The 20,685-nt window shown below is 44.3% G+C and overlaps 2 protein-coding genes across 4 annotated transcripts in view; one reads left to right on the top strand and one right to left on the bottom strand.

Annotated features, from left to right (window-relative positions):
• Positions 1 to 18,872, top strand: part of PLN (phospholamban) — a 44,276-nt gene extending 25,404 nt beyond the window's left edge. The window contains exon 3 of the transcript XR_007773913.1: positions 17,790 to 18,872. The gene's annotated coding sequence lies outside the window, so the exon portion shown is untranslated. The remainder of the gene's footprint in view (positions 1 to 17,789) is intronic.
• The window catches only part of CEP85L (centrosomal protein 85 like), a 175,103-nt gene that overhangs the window by 91,853 nt on the left and 62,565 nt on the right, over positions 1 to 20,685 (bottom strand). The window contains exon 1 of one of the 3 annotated variants that reach the window (XM_050949568.1): positions 4,721 to 6,058. The exons of the other annotated variants lie outside the window; for them this stretch is intronic. The gene's annotated coding sequence lies outside the window, so the exon portion shown is untranslated. Of the gene's footprint in view, positions 1 to 4,720; positions 6,059 to 20,685 lie in introns of those variants that run through there. 3 annotated transcript variants of the gene reach the window in all.

Genomic DNA, 20,685 nt, shown 5'->3' with positions numbered 1-20,685 from the left:
AATAGGTAGGAGCACAGAACTCCTCTGGCCCCAGAGGATCATACTGTCACTTTCTTCCACTTATCCCTGCATCTCCAACCCCAAGCGGAAATATCAAAACGTTCACAGAGGACAACAGGGAAGCACTGTTGAGAGAGAGAGAGAGAGAGAGAGAGAGAGAGAGAGAGAGAGAGAGAGAGAGAGAGACTGGTAAGTGAAAACAACACAGAGGTGAGGCAGAGGTTACTGAGATCTGATTGACAGCTCTCTCATAGTCAGCAACTGCTGCTTAGCATCATAGCCTGTAGACAACCAGAAGTAAGCAGCTAATCCTCTCACCATCTTCCATTAAGTCACATGGCTCAACCTTACACATGCTCTCATGTTGTTCCACGCTGTAAGCTCATTAACGCATTATTACTTACTCAACCACCTGCAAATTAAACCCCCATGAGACTTTTTGGTTAAATTTTTGACAAAAAAAGGAAGTTTTTCCCCTCAGAACCCTCAGCCTTACAGTGAGTACCAGAGTTCCTGGGGAGCCACAAAACTAGCCTGGTCAAGCTCAGTGTTCAAGGGCAAATCAATTAACACGAACCAGCACTCTGCAGATGCTACTTGTGGGGGTGGCTGAGCTTTGGGAAAGGCACTGTTTCTTTTACTACAAACCCAAATAATGAGGAGCACCCAATTCCTCAAGACACCTACTCCCCATTCACAGGCCAGCTGTCATTGTTCCTGCACATCTGTTGGGGTTATTTAAAAAAAATACGAAAGACAACATCCACAGGGCTATAGTAACTTCCTCACATGGCTTTATCATAGAAAGCAGGCTGGGCGCCGCAGGATTTTAAAAAAAAAAGGGGGGGGGGAGGATGTGGGTAGAGGAGAACACCTACAGTTTGGGGATCTCTGTCTCCCCACTCCCATCACTAATCTTTGCGAGATCCCATGCCCTGCATTGGTGTTGGGACAGAAAAGAAATTGCCTCCATTTCCCTCTCGCTCCCATCTCACTTCCATATTTTTTGGAGGAAGAAATATTCTGCCCAGTGCCCGCCTCTCTTGGCTGAAATCCATTTTTAGAGCAGCGAACCAGGAAGACATGTTGAGCTGTGTTATCCATTTAAAACCGCAGCTAGCCAGTGATTTCGAGAAGAAATCACATGCACTGGTAAAATGCTGGTGTAGTCTGTTCTCTACCTACATCAGACCTGGCAACTGAATAAGTTGGAGACTGGAAGAGGGACAGGACAAGGCAGCCACATCAGTTCTTATACGGCTTTTTTCCCCAATAGGAAAAGTAAACACTTGGAATAGGCTGGAGCCTCCATTACTATGGAGCCCAGCAAGCTCAGGGGTCTACGCCACAGGCTATGCAAGTAGGGCAATGATTTTAAGGAAAGAATCTTAAACAAAACAAAAAAGGAACAACCCAAATCTGCCTGGAGTAAAAAAATAAAAATAGAGAGAAAAGGGAATCACCCAGAAAAGGTATCAGAAAGACTCTAAATTGCGATACACCGCTACTTCCATATAACGTCACCTGATATAACACGAATTTGGATATCACGCAGTAAAGCAGTGCTGGGGGTCGGGGGTGGGCCTGCGCACTCTGGTGGATCAAAGCAAGTTCAATATAACACGGTTTCACCTATAACGTGGTAAGATTTTTTGGCTCCCAAAGACAACGTTATATCGAGGTAGGAGGTGTATTTCTCCTGTGGCCATGAAACTGCGTTCCATTTAGCAATAACCCACCAAGGAAAAGGACTCAATTCAAAACACAATTTTTTCCTTACAAAAGTCAGGAGTAAGGGTAGGAATTAAAGCACTACTTCATCCAACAACAAGATCAAATTCAGAACCCACACAACGTTCAGACTTCAGCATTTCTCATCAAACAGGGTCCATTTTATTTAATCAATTTTTATGTAAAGTTTACAGGCATTACTACTGATGCTGCCTTACTGGCTCAAGAGTCTTAAAATTCTCTGTTAAACAATTCTTTTGGTAATAAAAAGAAAGAAAGAAAGAAAATGGCAGAAAAAAATGGAGGAAGTTATTACTGGGTCTTCTCTAAAACTACATCATAACCATATCGTATGGTATATAATAAAATGAGTTGCTTTTCAATTATCCTATTTTCTTAACCCCGCCATAAAATTCCCTAAAATACTTGGCTAACGTGTACAACATTTTCATGACAAACCAGCATTGCCCAAACCGACAGAGTTATATAGACAGATAATTTGGAATCTCCTGCATTACACCTTAATAAATCTTACAATTTATTTTTATGTGTCAAAAAGTACAACCAGCTACTGGACAGGGGTGTATTTTATATGAGTTTATTCTCAGCACTGCACTGCTGGGATGAAAGTAAAAGGGAACAGCCTCAATCCTGGTCACATTTTAAAAAAAAAAAAAAAAAAGAAGAGGCAGAATTCTCATTTGAGAGAAAACCCAGATGATCATTATTTTTTTATCCTCCTACATGATCAATTTACTCCTTGTCTGTTCAGTAAAGTTTACAACACAACATACGAAAATATGATTTTTAACATTGATAGTGTTAAAAATCATTGATAGTGAATCAAAATACTGATTTAAAATCACTAAAGGGAATCTCTGGGGTCACTTTTTGAGTCAGATACAACACACATATTAAATTATGGCCCAGGGATGGAGCAGCTAGAAAATTTTAATCTATCTCACTTTCTGGAGGGGGGGGAGAGCGGAGGGAAGAGAGAGAGAGGGAGAGAGAGAAGGAATTGCAAGAGGGGAAATATGGGCCAAATTCTGACTTCAGAGATACCAATGAAAAATTGCATTCCACATGTCTTGGAGAGTATGCAGCAAGATTGAAACTGGCAGCAAACAAACACTTTTTGGTTGTTATACAGTGCTTCCAACACTGTGCTCTTTCTGCTTGCCCTGTCCAGCACCAATCACATAGGAATGTTTATATAATTAAAAACTTGAGTTTACTAGTAGATTTTTCATTTATTTATTTAGTGAATAAAACCTGAAACTGTCCCAAACTACTTACGTGAATCCCTTTAAAGAAGAAGAACTTCAATTCTTTACCTGTTAAGTCTATGTTCAGGTTTCTGTATTTTTCCTGCTAGGTCCAATAATCATAATATCTAAAGAACAACGGGGAGCTGAATTATGCACCTTCCTTACACTATATTAGGTGTTTGTGAGCACATTTTTAATCAGGAAAAACAGAAGCAAAAATTTGGGACTTAGTTAAGGAAAGAAAGGCTCATCTACCACCATAATATTTTGTTTTAAAAAACTTACTAGATGTAATTTTAAGGCTACAAATTATATAGATGTGGTGCTTTGATACTACTATATTGGTTAGTACAGAAAATCCTACAACATTACTGAACTTGAATTTGCCATTTTAGATGTAAAGTAAAACCAGTTGCTTAAGAGACTTCATTTATGAGTGTCGCTATTTATCACAGTTTCCTCATTGGTACAAAAGTGTTTTCTTCTCTCAGAAAAGCCCAAGCAACCACTTAACTCATTTGCGCAGTTTTAATAAGAGCAAATACTGTATGGCACGTTCATCTTCAGTGCTGCTGAAATCAGTGGGCTTTCCTAATATTAGAGGCTTTCAAGTCTGGCATTTTATCTGGGCTATAATTCGAAAGTCACTGAAGAAAATGCAAGTATTAAAAAGTCACCCAAAAAAACCCCATACTTCAAACTACCTCTCTGATCCAAGAAAGTACTTATTTACAAAAATAAAAATATTCTTAGCAATCAGAAGAGAAGGTTTAGAGAAGGCAGACATTCCTATCCTAAGAGCTCGCTAAAAAAACAAACCACCTTAAATTGGAGTGTACAGAAGTTCTGTGCTCCACTGCACAACGTCATCTTTTCAGAATGATTCTCCAAACCATGCCTGCTAAACTCCTAGTTAGTTAGACCTCTGTGACACAGCCACAAGTGATTTAAAAAACAGCCAAATCATGACTCACACAGTCTCTGTAATAAATCATCACATCTGGCTCATGAGGGGGTGGGCGCCTGTTCAAGCCTTCTCCAAACAGTTCCTGAGAACAATGAGAATTTGAGCTAGGGATGGGGGTTTAATCAAAATTGAAGAATTGGGGCCCTGTCAAGAAAGTTTAGTGCTGCAGCCACCAGTCATGTGTTTTCCCCTGTTTCCATCTATCTGACAATTATGGCTGGACTGGAAGCCTTGCTATAGAGGGATAAGCAACTGCAAAGCGGCTGGGGGACCTTAAACTGAACAAGCAAATAGCCAGTCCAAACAAAAAAAGACTACTCAAAATGCTGATCTATCATTCTCTAAAAGCAAACATATATTTGCATGATTCAACAAAAAGCTGCCAATGCTGAGACCACTTTAATAATTTACATATGTACCTCACCACACATCCTTTGGAGTCTCTCTGTACTACTTTCAAATTTTAGCAGGCCAAAAACATTAAAAGGATAATTTAGTTGTAATTACTGCAGGAAAATAAACAAATTCCTTCAAACAAGCATTTCCCAAAAATATAAACTGACAGAGATATTATCTATCTATAATAAAAACAGGAGCCCAGTCACAGGAGAGAAAAACTGAAGTGTGTAACGACTTCTTTACAACGATTATTTGAAACAATAAAGACTAGTTAGTTAAGAGAAGAGACAAGATAAGAAGGTATAGCAAGTAATGAATGGTACAGAAGAATTAAATTGGCACTTTTACTTACCCTCATTAAAAACAAGGGCACGTCCAAAGAAATTGAAAGTCAAAAAGTTTAAAATTGATAAGAAGGTGTATTTGAGATTTTTAAAATAAAACACAATAAACTGGTGGAACTCATTGAGGGCAACAGATTAGCAGGATTTGAAAAAGGATTATACATTTATACGGATAATGACTTTCATTAAATCAGATTAAAATGATTACTAGCACAACCCTATTACTAACTAATGGAAATTAAAAAGAAACTTCTCCTATGGCCTGGCCATTCTGTATGGGTCCACTATGGGTTGACATGAACCCTCCTCTAAAACATTTTATATTGGCACCTGTAACAATCAACATATTGAACTAGATGGGCAAAGTCTGATCCTGCATGAGAGCTCCCTTGTTTCCAAAAGCATGTTCACTAAAGGTTATAATAGGCAGCAGATCTGAACTCCATGTTTAGCTGCTAAGTGTAGAAGCTTTTTAAAAAACAAAGTGAAATATGTTTTGACTTTTTAGGGGGAAAAAAGTTTTTAAAATTTATACTCTACATGTAAAATACTAATACTACTACTAAGAAAAGGGAAAAAGGGGAAGAAAGGGAAAGGAAAAAGAAAAAGAAAAAGGTGTCCATAGCGCTTATCATTGCAGTATTTAAACACACATCACATTCTAAGTCTTTAATCAAATTTAACAAAATGATCGCTTGAGATAGGAAGCAGTTTTGATAAGGGCCATTTCTAAAAGCGAATTAAGAAAATGAGGCACTGCTGGCAGTGAGTAAGTCATTAAATAGTCGTCATGCTGACCAGAATTTGTCAAACTAAGCAATGCACTGCAAACAGATCAGAATCAATACATCACATTAATCTAAACTGTTCCTTATAATATCTGATGTAGACTACAATGTTTCAGTCATTTTTAAGTGTTGGGGGTTTTTTTAAAATCACAATTTGGTTTGTTTTGGTAGGCAAGTCATTCAAAGAACATATAATTCACAAGACACACACAAACAAAAATCCTAAAGACAAGCTTATCAACAGATGCTTTTTCTGTAATTCATGTTGCTGCTCAAATATGGTTAAAAAAAATCACAACTAGGATGATTTTGTTACATTTGTTTTTATTTCCCTTGAAATTCCATTTACCTACAGATGTATTAGTCATACACCAAGAGGTCTGCTGAAATATTAGTACAGCCACCAACACTAAGTAATGCTTTCTTGTTGAAAGGATGAAGACAGGAAGAAAACAAAGATGCCAGCCTGACAGCCCTCTACAGCCTGCAGAAAATGAAGGCGACAACGAAGTTTCTTCAGGAAGAGAGGAAGGAAACCCTGGAGAGCTAGAAGCTGCAGGTCAGGGAGTAAATGCAGTATGAATGCATGGTACATGGAGGAAATATAATTATGGACTGTTAAAACAAGAACAATGAGTTCCACAATATGATGGACAGATTCTCAGCCACCCCTTAGAAATATCCTTTCAACATCAACCTATTCAAACATGTCATCTAACTTCTCAGTGACTGGTTTCTGGCAACCACTTCATTACCCTCCTACTGTTGTTTTGCAATGATCTTGTGTGACAGTGTACCATGCATTTGCTACCCTCTTCTGGAGGCCCTTGGTGCACTCTACCCAAAGAGGGTGTCCTTTTTGAGAGAAAGAGCTCCAAGTCCTCCAGGAGCTACCTAGATACTCAGAATCAGCGGCTGGTGGAACCAATGAGTATTCATCCTACAGAAAAGAGCAGCAAATGCATGGTACACACCCTTCCCCAACCTCCCTTCTTGCCAAAAGTCACACCTCACCCATTTCCCACAAATCCTTCTGCTAGGTTATCAACTATATGGCATTGTGTTTTGCCAGATGGAAAGGATCCCAGTTACACTCAGCTTTACTCTTCAGTTTCTACCTCAAAACTCAAACACCTACCCCTTTTATTTTTAAATTAAGTACATGAGGTAAAGTTTCATTGAATTAAGCTGCAAGTCATAACTGATTAGTTAGGCAAATCATATTTTATTCACTCCAATATCACAGATGGACTAGTTAGTCACTCACCTCTATTTTCCTTGCTTCAGTACATACAAGCTCCCTTGCTACATTCAGATCTACCCTTCCTCCTCAAAACACACAGTATTGGCAGAGGACATGTGTAATAACCTTAGTCCCAGATTTGGACCTTAGCGTCCAAAATATGGGGGTTAGCATGAAAACCTCCAAGCTTAGTTACCAGCTTGGATCTGGTACCTGCTGCCACCACCCAAAAAATTAGAGTGTTTTGGGGCACTCTGGTCCCTCTGAAAAACCTTCCCTGGGGACCCCAAGACCCAAATCCCTTGAGTCTCACAACAAAGGGAAATAATCCTTTTTCCCTTCCCCCCTCCAGGTGCTCCTGGAGAGATACACAGACACAAGCTCTGTGAATCCAAACAGAGTGACTCCCCCTCTCTGCTTCCAGTCCTGGAAACAAAAAGTACGTTCCTATTCCCCCAGAGGGAATGCAAAGTCAGGCTAGCAATCCAACACACAAATCTCCCCTTGATTTCTTCCTCCCACCAATTCCCTGGTGAGTACAGACTCAATTTCCCTGAAGTAAAGAAAAACTCCAACAGGTCTTAAAAGAAAGCTTTATATAAAAAGAAAGAAAAATAAGTACAAATGTTCTCTCTGTATTAGATGATACAACACAGGGTCAATTGCTTAAAAGAATATTGAATAAACAGCCTTATTCAAAAAGAATACAAATCAAAGCACTCCAGCACTTATATCCATGCAAATACCAAAGAAAAGAAACCATCTAACTTACTATCTGATCTCTTTGTCCTTACACTTGGAAACAGAAGACTAGAAAATAGAACTACTTCTCCAAAGCTCAGAGAAAGCAGGCAGGCAGACAAAAGAAAAAAGACAAAGACACAGACACTCAATTCCCTCCACCCAAAGTTGAAAAAATCCAGTTTCCTGATTGGTCCTCTGGTCAGGTGCTTCAGGTGAAAGAGACATTAACCCTTAGCTATCTGTTTATGACAACATGCTATAGAAAGTTTACTTTCTTAGTATTTGTAACAGTGCTGCACGTGTCTTAAACAGTAATTCATTCCCACATAACCTTCGATTTTACACATTTTTCTGAGGCGATATTATAGCTTTGGGTGCTGTAATCTAGAATTGTTTCTTTAAAGTAATGGGGAAGAATAGCATAGCTCTCTCAGAATCATATCTGTTAAGAATTAAGCATGACAAATGTATGGTCACATTGTAGAAACGTTGCTGCCATTTGGGCATGTTGAAGCATGTCATGGGAGAGGGGGAGAACCCCCTACTTTGATTTTTAGAAGCCATTACCTAACTGTTGCAAAATGCAAACAGACACCCTCTTAGTTCAGGAGTACTGCACCGAATACATAAAAAAAAGCCCACCACACACACACGGAAGTGTTCTGAGAAGAGACACACGTGGTTGAGATACTCATTCTCCTGCATACACACAGTTCATTACAAATATGGTTTCAAATGATGCTCCAAGTGAAGATGAAACTAGGTGATTTAACATGATGTACATCCAAATTACATCACATTAATACTCCATTTTAAATATGCAGCACATATATGCTGATGAAAGGATCAAGCATAAAATCTTTTTGCTCATTAAAAAGAAAAAGTAGGGGCTCTCGGAAAAAATAACGCAAATCTCAAGAGGCAAAAACACATTTCAGTGTATTTGAACAAAAAACCTTTTAAAAAGGAATGATCAGCTATAAAATGTAAACCTGGCAGTATTTTGTGCTCTGCAAACCCTAGTCTCAGAGGGACAGAACCAGGCAGATGTTGCAAAGAGAATTTTTCATTAAAAAAAATTCAGAGTCATTTGAGAAGTACAGGCAGAACTCCCAGGATTCAACATGGGAAAGCTGACTTTTCAAAAGGCACTCATATATACATTCCAGGGAAGTGGGGGAAATATATCAAAGCTTCTCCTTGAGGGTGTTTTTAAGCAAGACATACAATATTACAGTAACTGCCTACCCAGATTAGTGGCAATGGTCAAAAAAAGGTTTCAAGGTTCAGTATGGATAAGCAATGGATACATATCCCAACCTCTGAAGGCTCCCCAGTAAGTTCTCGCTGAAGGTAAAACCCATCAGTTAGAGGGTGAGGAAAGAAGAAGTGACAACCTGTGTCCTCCTGAAGCTCATAGACTCATAGACTCTAGGACTGGAAGGGACCTCGAGAGGTCATCGAGTCCAGTCCCCTGCCCTCATGGCAGGACCAAATACTGTCTAGACCATCCCTGATAGACATTTATCTAACCTACTCTTAAATATCTCCAGAGATGGAGATTCCACAACTTCCCTAGGCAATCTATTCCAGTGTTTAACTACCCTGACAGTTAGGAACTTTTTCCTAATGTCCAACCTAAATCTCCCTTGCTGCAGTTTAAGCCCATTGCTTCTTGTTCTATCATTGGAGGCTAAGGTGAACAAGCTTTCTCCCTCCTCCTGATGACACCCTTTTAGATACCTGAAAACTGCTATCATGTCCCCTCTCAGTCTTCTCTTTTCCAAACTAAACAAACCCAATTCCTTCAGCCTTCCTTCATAGGTCATGTTCTCAAGACCTTTAATCATTCTCGTTGCTCTTCTCTGGACCCTCTCCAATTTCTCCACATCTTTCTTGAAATGCGGTGCCCAGAACTGGACACAATACTCCAGTTGGGGCCTAACCAGCGCAGAGTAAAGCGGAAGAATGACTTCTCGTGTCTTGTTTACAACACACCTGTTAATGCATCCCAGAATCACGTTTGCTTTTTTTGCAACAGTATCACACTGTTGACTCATATTAAGCTTGTGGTCCACTATGACCCCTAGATCTCTTTCTGCCATACTCCTTCCTAGACAGTCTCCTCCCATTCTGTATGTGTGAAACTGATTGTTCCTTCCTAAGTGGAGCACTTTGCATTTATCTTTATTGAACTTCATCCTGTTTACCTCAGACCATTTCTCCAACTTGTCCAGATCATTTTGAATTTTGACCCTGTCCTCCAAAGCAGTTGCAATCCCTCCCAGTTTGGTATCATCTGCAAACTTAATAAGCGTACTTTCTATGCCAACATCTAAATCGTTGATGAAGATATTGAACAGAACCGGTCCCAAAACAGAACCCTGTGGAACCCCACTTGTTATACCTTTCCACGCTGTCTGCGTGCTGCTTCTGGAAGAAAATGAGAACAGCAAATAGGGGATTTGAACAAGAAAAAAGGTTCAGTGAGGTTTGATGTGAGATAAGGGTGAAGACTCATCTTACTTTTAAACTGCCTGAAGCAGCACACCTCAATCACTCCGGTACTCTCCCTGTTGCAAACAATGGTTTAGTCTCCTGAGGGCTGTAATAGTCTGGTCTAATTTTGGCTGTTAGGCTTGGTGTGGAGGTGGCAGGGTGGCATTTAGTGGCCTGTGATATATAGCAGTTGAGACTAGATGATCTGATGGTCCCTTCCACCTGTAAACTCATAGGGTATGTCCACATTGCAACTGAACACCCATGGGAGACTTGGGCTGAGAGGCTGTAAAACTGCAGTGTAGACATTCAGGCTGCAGGCCGGGCTTTGGGACCCTTCCTGCTCATAAGGTCCCACTGCTCAGGCTCCAGCCCAAGCACCTACACCACACTTACTGCCCAACAGCCCAAGCCCCACAAGCCTGAGCTGACTGACAAGGTGCCAGCCACAGGTGTTCAAATGCAGTGTAGACATATCCTATGAGCAGGGCCCTATGAAACTCACGGCTGCGAAAAGCACGTCACAGACCGAAAAATCTGGTCTCACCTGTGAAATCTGGTCTTCTGTGTGCTTTTACCCTATACTATACAGATTTCACCAGCATTTCTCAAACTGAGGGTCCCGACCCAAAATGGGATACTGGGGGGGGTTGCAAGGTTATTCTGGGGGGTCACGGGACTGCCACCCTTACTTCTGCATGGCCTTCAGAACTGGACAGCCGGAGCGCAGTGGATGTCGGCCAGGCACCCAGCTCTGAAGGCAGCACCCCGCCAGCAGCAGTAAAGTAGTAAGAATGGCAATACCATACCATGCCACCCTTACTGCCTTCAGAGCTGGGCAGACGGAGAGTGGTGGCTCCTAACTGAGGGCCTAGCTCTGAAAGCAGCAGCGCAGAAGCAAAGGTAGAAACACCATACCATGCCATCCTTACTTCTGCACCGCTGCTGGTGGCGCTACTGCCTTCAGAGCTGGGCTTCCAGCCAGCAGCCACAGCTCTCTGGACACCCAGCTCTGACTGCAGCGCCATCAACAATAGCAGCACAGAAGTGGAAATACTGCAACCCCCCCCCATACACACACAATAACCTTGCAACCGCTCCTCCCCCCACACAACCCCTTTTTGGGTCAGGATCCCTACAGTTATGACACCATGAAATTTTAGATTTAAAATATCTGACAATTAAAATTTGTCATTTTAAAAATCCTATGACCGTGAATTGACCAAAATGGACAGTGAATTTGGTAGGGCCCTACCTAGGAGGTCACCTACCACTAAACCAGGCCAAGGCTCCTGAACTTCAGCTACAGCGGAGGAGTACACAGTGAAATTCAGGAGAATGGTGGATCCTAAAGATGAATTTAATCCATTTTTGCAGTCCCCTAGTCTGAGGCCAGTTGTGCATCAGGCTGGTCCCCTAGCATAGGTCAGAGCAACTGGAAGGCTGCTCTAAATCACACTGGTTATCAATGTCTCCAAGACGTTTTTATGGCAGCTGTGGATCCCAAGTGCACACGGAAGTCCCAGCCATAACACTTATTCAGTAGCCAGTGGGGTAACTGCTAACACTGGCCGTACTCTATTCATAGGATTCCTCTAGGCAAAGTGATCTGCTTGTTACCAATTATAATGGCCACAGGCATTGTATTCCTCCGGGCCCCGGGGGTGCTCAACCCCCTACTTCGAACCAGACCCAGGCCCTGCCCCTACCCGCCTCCTTCCCCTACCCCATCTCTTCCACCTCCACTCCAGGCCCCACCCCCACCCCATCCTTTCTCCAAGCCCCCACCCTCACCCCACCTGATCCCACCCCACCTCTTCCAACCCAATTCGATCCCGTCCCCTGCTCCTCCCCCTCCCCCCCAGGGCCTCGTGTATAACACGGAACAGCTGATTGTTGTGGGTGGGAGGCGCTGGGAGGCAGAGGAGTTGATCAGCGAGGCTGCCAGCGGGCAGGAGGCACTCAGGGGAGCTGGCTGCTGGTGAGTGCTAAGGACCTACTAACTTTTTTCCATGGGTGCTCTAGCCCTGGAGCACCCACGGAGTCGGCACTTATGATAATGGCCTTACACCTGAATTGCATAGACAATTCAACACTAAATGGCCTCTCATAAAGAAACTCTAGGCTCTAATTCTGAAAATACACACAATTTTAAATTTTTAATCTAAGAATTTCAATATAGTTCTGCAACTGGGCAATCACCCCACTCCAGCTCAGAAAGGGGTAAAAGCCGGCCCTTTTAGAGAGGGCTGCGGCTGAAAACAGCCAAGGGAGGCTGAATGGGTAGGCAGCTGCAGGTGTGGCCAAACCCAATTAGGTCCAGCTGGCCCTGATAAAAGGGCTAGGAGCTAGGCAGGGGGAGTCTCACTCCAGTGGCGGAGTGGGAAGGACCTGGCTGCTGGCTAGAACAGGGTATCTCAAACAGAGCAGTGCCGGGGAAGGACAGACAGAGCTGGGGAACTCTGGCCAGACAAGTTCCCAGGCTGAGGTTGTACTAAAAGGGCCTGTGGTGGTACTGAGGCTGTAGTGGTGCAGCCAGGCCAGGAAAGGCAGCAGGTCCAAACCCCTGGCCAATGATGAGCGGCCATTTCAAACTACAGTTTTCCCCTGAGAAAAGGGGCTAGATGAAGACTAGCAGCTGGTCACTGAGGGAAGGTGGGCTATGGGGAATTGGGATTCCCCAGGAAGGGGAGTATCCCTTAGTGTGGGGGGCACTGCTGCACGGCCATACCCCAGAGAAGGGGCATCGTGAGCCGGGAGGGACGTGGGGCTAGAACTAAAGGGTGGTACTAGAGAAAGAAGCAGGTGGCAGTGAGGGAGACACTGGCCAGCAGGAGGCATTCCAAAGCTGGAAGAGCTAAATTCCCAGATCAACCAGCAGGAGGGGCTGCGCCGGTGAGCGCTCCGCCTACAGGTTCCCACTCTAATTTTGTTGTTTTTTTTCCCCCGTTGAATATTTTCTTTTACAAATCAACATATCCAACCTCTGCACTTGAATTTTCTTGAAAAATAAACTTTTTAACTAAAACAGAAACAAAAGGATGGTTACTATAATTTTTAAGAGGCCCTTGATACCGATGGACAAATTATGTTTTGTGCCTGTGTTAAGGGCCTATGTATTATGCCTACAACTGGAAGGTCATCTAAAAGGGGCTCCTGTGGTGGAGGCGGGACACAGGAGTCAAGAGGCAAATCAGACAGCGGTCATTTATTGAACAATAACTTGGGGTATTCAAAAGAATATAAAGGATACCATTAATAACTGCTGTTCTTCCATTCCATTCTAGATGCATGCATGCCCACATGCACAGTCGGAGATTTTTGCCTTAGCAGTATCTGTAGAGTCGGCTGTGGCGCCTCCTTGAGTACCTCACTAATGCGCTGGTATATCAGGCGCAGCCAAAACCTACGCCCGCTCACTTCCTTCTTGCCAGCAACTCCGACAGAGGGGTAGGAAGGCAGGTAATGGGGTCACCAGGGCTAGCATTAGATTTTCTGAGGCTGGGGCCAAACTCCGAGCCTCATCACCCAGGGCCAAAGCCCAAGCCCAATGGCTTCAGCCACAGGTGGCAGGGCTCAAGTTATAGGCCCCCTGCCTGGGGCTGAAGCCCTTGGGCTAAGGCTTTGGTTTGGTCCCCCAGCCCAGAGCAGTGGGGCTTGGGTGGGCTCAGGCTTCAGTCCCGACTCCTGGAGTCATGTAGTAATTTTTGTTGTCAGAAGGGGGTCGTAGTGCAATGAAGTTTGAGAACCCCTGGTCTAGTGGCTTGCAGTACTGCTCTACCGAAGCCAACATCGTCCTGGACCCGCTGGGTAAGTGCGGAATGGGACATGAACATGTGGATGGATGACCAGGTGGCTGCCCTACAGATGTCCTGGATAGGCATCTGGGCTATGAAAGCTGTCGACGATGCTTGTGCCCTGGTTGAGTGGGTGGTGACAGTGGCTGGAGGTGGCACCTTCGGCTGATCATAGCAGCAGCAAATACAGGCCATGATTCAAGAAGAAATCCTTTGAGTGCACACTGGATGACCTTTCATCCTGTCGGCCACCGCAATGAACAACTGTGTCTAATTGTGAAATTACTTGGTACTTTCAATGTAGAAGGCTAGCGCCCTCCTGACATCTAGTGAATGCAAACTACGCTCCTCCTCCGACTTATGTCACTTTGTGGAGGTGTGGGGGAGACAGGTAAGTAAACGTCCTGGCCTGTATGAAACGGCAAGACTATCTTGAGCAGGAAAGCTGGGTATGAAAGCTGAACCTTGTTTTTGTAAAAAACGTACAGGGTGGTTCCAAGGTAAATACCCTAATCTCAGAGACCCAGTGGGCAGATATTATTGCAACCAAGAACACAACCTTCCAGAAAAGGAGAAGGAAAGAGCAGGATGGCAGAGGCTTGAAGGGGGGCCCTGTGAGCTGTGACAGCACAAGATTCAGGTCCCACAGAGGGATGGGGTCCCTGACGAACAGGTAGAGGCACTCAAGGTTCTTGGGGAACCTGGCAGTCATGTTCTGGGAGAAAACCGACCTACCCTCGAGTGGCGAATGGAAAGCCAAGATAGTAGCCAAGTGGACCTTGATAGATGAAAGGGACAGGCCTTGCAGCTTGAGATGCAGAAGGCAGTCCAGGATTAACTGCAGCGAGGCCCATTCGGGCCGAATGCCTTTATCAGAGATTCAACAAGCAAACCACTTCCATTTGGCCAGGTAAGCCACACTGGTAGACGGCTTTCTGCTGCCCAACAGGACTTGTTGGACGCTATCTGAGCACTCCAGCTCCTGCTCCTCTGCATTAACCATGCAGCAACCAAGCCGTCAGGTGCAGCACTGTCAGGTTCGGATGCAGAAGACTGCCATCGTTTTGGGACAGCAGGTCTGGCCTGAATGGTAGCTGTAACAGAGCAGCCACTGAGAGGTCCAGAAGCATGCCGAACCAGGTCCAAAATGGGTCTGAGGCCCCCTTCTGCTTTCGGGATTAGGAAGTAATGGGAGTAGAACGTCTTTCCTTTCATGTCCCGAGGGACCTCCTCCACCGCCCCCAGTGCAGGAGGTTCTCGACCTCTCAGACGAGAAGTTGCTTGTGATAAGGGTCCCTGAAGAGGGACAGGGAAGGGGCTTGGGAGGTAAGGTCGGCCATGAACTGCAGGGTGTAAACTGAAGATATTACTTCAAGTGCCCAATGGTCTGAGGTCAGCCGAGACCAGGCCGACTAGAATAGGGACAGGTGGTTAAGGAAAGAGTGGAAGGGTGGATCCTGGAAAGTGACTGGGGCGCCGTTCTCGAGTGCACCCTCCAAATGTCTGCTTTTAGCCTCCTTGGTTTGTGGAAAAAAACAGGCTGAGCAGATGAATGGGAGGACAACAGGTGCTGCTGCATAGACTCCTCATCTCTACCCTTTCTCCTCTAGGTGCTCAGACAGGGAGGCCCCCAGGACCTAGACTGGAGAGGCAGAGGAGATGGAGGCTGGAACAGCTTCCTAGCCTGCTGAGGAGTATGAAGGCCCAAGGAGTGGAGGGTGGCATGGGGGCCTTCAAGGCCATGGAGCCTTGAGTCCGTGAGCTCGGAGAAGAGTCTGTAGCGTCCCTAAGCCATCTGGAGGGCCCCTCTCGCCACCGCTGTGATTTCATCTACAAAAGCGGTGAACTCCTGGGCTTGGTCCTGTGGGAGGGCCTCCCTGAATTTGTAAGGGAGTCCCACATATTAAAATTGTGCCTACCTAACAAGGCCTGGTGGTTAGACACCCAAAACTGCAGGCTGGACATCAAATAAACTTTTGTGCCAAACATATCCAGCCTCTTAGCATCTTTAATTTTTTGGCGTGCCACTGACATGGCCCTGCCTGTCCCTTTCAATAACAATAAATATGACCAGCAATGCCACTGGAGGGTGTACAAAATATTCAAACCCTTTGCAGGGACGTAATACTTCTTTTCCGCCCTCTTAGAAGTAAGCAGAATGGAAGGGAGGGTCTGCCACAGTGATTTGGCAATCTTAAGTGGACAGGCAGCGCAACCCGGGCTGGGGTGGAGGAGGATATAACATTAAAGAAGTCTGATTCCGCCGCAAACTCCTCAGTATTTAAGTTCTAATTGGTAGCCACCCTCTTAAAAGGACCTGGTGCCGCTTGAATTTGTCAAGGAGGACTGCACGTTTGGGAGGGACCCACCACCACTTCATCTGGAGACAATGATGACAACGATTGCACAGTCAGGGGAGCAGCAGGTTTCCCTTGCTTCTCTTGCACTGCCCCCACATCAGATTCGGTGCTGTGTTCCAACTCCGGTCCTGGAGGCAGCTTTTCTGAGGTGGCCATGGAAGACTGGTGGGAATATGGGACAGGCTTTCCGGGCACGCCCCATGGGTTCTGGTATGACCATTGAGCTGCCACACTGCTGCAGATGCCACAATGGTCTTGCTGGTCAGCAGCGAATCATCCCTCCTTGGTGAAGGGCTGAACTCCCCATCTGACTCAGACCACTGCCGTACTAGCGACCATCAAGGCTTGAGTTTGCTGATTGACCCTGGCCAGCGATCAATGAGACAAGGGCGAGGATCGGTGCCTGGCTGACGAGTGGTAACAGGGAGGTGATGTGATGGGGAGCAATCCCGCCCCAGTGGGAACCTATGTCTGGGAGACCGTCTAGGCAAAGGTGACCTGCACCATGGCAATCTTTGGTGGGAAGCTTGCCTATACCAGGGATACAGGGACCGGTGTCTCCAATCCTGTGTCCCATGCCTCACAGGGGAAGAGCACAGCATTGGGGACCTGGGTCTTCTGACTAGAGACCAAGGGTATGGTGCCAGGGTCCTAGGCTGTGGAGATGGGGATCGACGCCTGCAATCCAGGGATTGAGGGTGTTCCATTGCCCTAAGGGGCAGTCCCAGGACTGGCTTGTCCTTAGGTGTTGGGGTCTTAGACGAGTCTGGCGCGGCAACTACAGTGCCAGTCAGCCTGCTTGTTCCTTAGCTGCTGGGGCCGCTTTGGGCAATGAGGGCTCGAGGAGAAGCCAGAGTCCTCTGCCGTTCCCAGGAGTCGGATCCCTGGCCTGGCTGGGGGGACCAACCACAGCAGTACCCCCATGATGCCCCAGGGCAGGCACGTGGCCTGACTTAGGTCCTTTGCCCAAAGCCCCTTTCCCTTCTGATGCTAGGGGGCTCTTCTACTTTTGCAGCTTTTTAGGCGCTGGTGAGGGGGAATGGTGCTGGGTGGAGCCCGGTGCCAGCAATGCATTCTGCACTGATGCCGAGATGCTCGGCATGGGGTCCAAGCTGGAGGGCTCTGAGGCAGGATGAAGTGCAGCCTCCGGGAGGAGGGCCCACTTCTTCTGGGTTCTAGGGAGAAAGCTTTTACGGATTCTGCACTTGTCCTTTCTAAGGGACTCCCCTAAGCACTTCAAACAGCACATTAGCACGGCACTCAAGAGGGTGCCACAGCCAATGCTATAGATACTGCTAAGGCAAAAAACTCTGACAACCATACACATGGGCACGCACACACCTAGAATGGAATCGACATGAGGAGGCACTCGAAGAAGAAATAGAGTTACTCCAGAACGCCTGTTCCACAAGGGTAGGCTATTCAGAGGAAAGTGTAGAGTTCAGTATTTTGAAAATTAAGAGACTGCTGTGGTACACTGTGCTTCAAAGCAGCACCCTGGAACCCTCATGTTCATCAGTGTCAGAATTATGATATGCTGTGTACAAAGTCTGCCTTGTGAGGTATCATTTTAAAAGTCTTGATCTGTTTAACAGGATATTAACGTTTGATTGCAAGTGCTGTCACTGTATGTGGGAACCTTTCAGGTACAACAATGGAAGCAGCCAGACGCTGCTGATGCCCATTAAAGGAATCCACGCTCCCAAGGACTATCCCAGGAACTGTATACAATGGAGACTTCGCAGAGATCACATGTAGACAATGGAGACTGCTTGATTCACAATCATAGCAAAGGATCTTTCCAGCAAGCTGGAAGAAACTATGAAAGAGGGGAAGTCACATCATCACTGGGCCTCACTCCCCCCTCAACTCAACACCTTGAAACACATCTGGAGAACAAAGAGGTGGTCCCAGTCTGAAGGAGAGTCCCAGCCTGTGTAGTGAAGATCTGTAACCCGCTTGTATTATCTATCAGGGTGAGACTGCTCGATTTAAATCCTGTTTTCTTTATAGCACTCAGATCGCGATTTTTATTTCTTAGATAATCAACGTTGATCTGTACGCTTATTACTTATAATCAGTTAAAATGTATCTTTCAGTAGCTAATAAATCTGTTTTATATTTTATCTAAAACAGTGCATTGTGGTTGAAGTGCTTGGGAAATTTGCACAGGTTGCAAAGGCTGGTGCATATCCTCTCCACTTTCAGGGAGGGGCAGACTGGGTAATAAACTTACACTGGTCAGGCAAGATGGTACAGCTCTGGGGTCCTAGGCTGGGGAAGCTGGCCGAAGACACTCTATTGCTGGTTGATGAGTGGCTGGGAGAAGCATTCATGTAACTCAGTTGGGTGTATCCCTGCCTGTGGATGGCTGTGTAAGTGCAGTACGTGGAGTGGTTTGTAGCTTGTCACAACATTACAGTGTGAAAGGGAGCCCAGATTGGAAATCCAGAGGACGCAGCAGTGCCCCAATTCCAGGTTGCACCCTGGGGAACCCATCACAATTGTATTGTGTTTTTCTTATTAAATTGGATTTATCCAGCTGTTTATCTAAAAGGGAAGTTTTAATAAGGGGCATGGATAGCAAAAAAAAATTTTAAAAACACATCCATTGCATGTTGCGAGAGGATAGATACTACACCACCTCTTTCTTTATGCATTTCAGCAAGTAAATTAAAAAACATGTTTAAATAAAGCTACGCCGTCAATGGGTAAATTGATCTTTCTAGTACACTGTGAACCATCTATTTATACATCAACGTGTTATTTTTTCTTTTTCTGGTTTGCCTGTCCAAAAAAAAAAAAAAAAAAAAATCAAACACTCACACTAAGAATTACAGTTAAGTGTAATTCCAGTAGAGCAACACACTAAGGAATGTTGTGAACTTAATTTTTTTTAAAATGGTTAATTTTTTTAAAGTAAATTTTGTGACAGAGCACCCTTTTGTCCTATTCCCTTCTTTGGTTTATAAGGGTATTTTGGGTCAACTCAAAGGTGATACAATGCCACAAAAGATATTTGTTCACACACCACCTCCTCCCCCCTCTCTGTCTCTTCACTTCCTTGCCTGCTGCATCTTCAGTTTCAGCATTAGGTGTTGGTGCTGCAATAGTTACTAGTATAGAATCTCTTGCAGACTTTGGGCACAGGGTCCTCAAGGGAGAACCCACAAGATCAATGCAGGAGTGTGGTGCAAATGACCAACAAAAAATCCAGTAAAAATGACTACACACAAAATCCTATCTAATGCAGAAAGAAACACAGAAAAAAAGAGACACAAATGATAACTCCCTCCCCACTTCTAATCTCCTTCTGTTCCAGTAATCTTGAGGATTATTTTTAAACACTAGATATACAATGTTCAGAAGCAGAGATGATTTTTAGATTAACAGTGTCCTTTTCTCTCGAAAAAAAAAGGAAAAAGCAACACTTCAAGGAGAAGTCATATAACCAGAGATGAGAGAACAAACATGTGCAAGATGTGTAGGCATGTTGCTTGATGCACTACCGGAAGGCTCTCGGATACTACGTGATAAGCATGGTATCAAAATCTATATAGAACAGAACATAATCATATTTATAGTGAGGTGAAGCCTGAGAAGACACTCTCACCCCTTCCCAACCAATGATCTTCTCCCAGCTTTTAGTGTTACAATTAACTGAGAATGAGAATAAGTGGTTAGAAAAAAAAAACACCCATGCTGCCCTTTTCTCTTGGGAACCATTCCAAGGGAAAAGGGCAGCAGGGAAGACAGTACAAATATGTGAACAGGAGAAAGATACCTAGGCGTAAATTGGAGGCTAACATATATATCTCTGTCTCTATCACACACACAAACACACACACCATTTACCCCCATCTACACATGCTGTGTTTTGCATGATGATTTACTTAACATATTCCAATATGCTATCATTCATTTCATTAAAAACTCCAAGATCCATTTGGGTGACATTGCCTCCAGGAATTACACAATGATTCACTGCAGTTGTCCATAAGAACTGAACATTTCTGCGTGTGACATTATACGTAGATGTTAGGGCATAGTCTCTTACTGAGGGCACAAACACAGCTATAAACAAACACTCTAAAATGGTATTATATGAAACCTTAATATGGCAGACAGACAGTTTAGTCTGACCCTACTTAACAGAAGTCATATAAGAAGCTAGCAATTCTTTACTGTTACCTGCAGAAAGACTGTGTGCATTTGGGAAGTGAATAATAGGATTTGGCAATAACTAAATGCTGAGGAAGAAAAGTATGTTGTTTGTTGAGCACTACATCTTTCCAAAGGACCATAGATTTTATCCGCCTGCAGGGTGGATAAAAATCAATAATTTAAAAAAAAAATCAAAAAAGATCAGATTTTTTTTTATTTAAATCAGATTTTTTGGATAAAATGTTTTTTTGAGGAAAAAACCTATCTAAACATAGTTTTAATTAAGATACATTTAGCTCAAAGATATCTCATCATGGAATAGGGACTACAAATTCTAATTCTATAGTATGAGACAATATATTCCTGTAATGTTTAGCG

Source organism: Gopherus flavomarginatus, chromosome 4 (genome assembly GCF_025201925.1).
Source record: "Gopherus flavomarginatus isolate rGopFla2 chromosome 4, rGopFla2.mat.asm, whole genome shotgun sequence".
Lineage (NCBI taxonomy): Eukaryota > Metazoa > Chordata > Testudines > Testudinidae > Gopherus > Gopherus flavomarginatus.
This window is presented reverse-complemented; position numbering and strand designations above follow the sequence as displayed.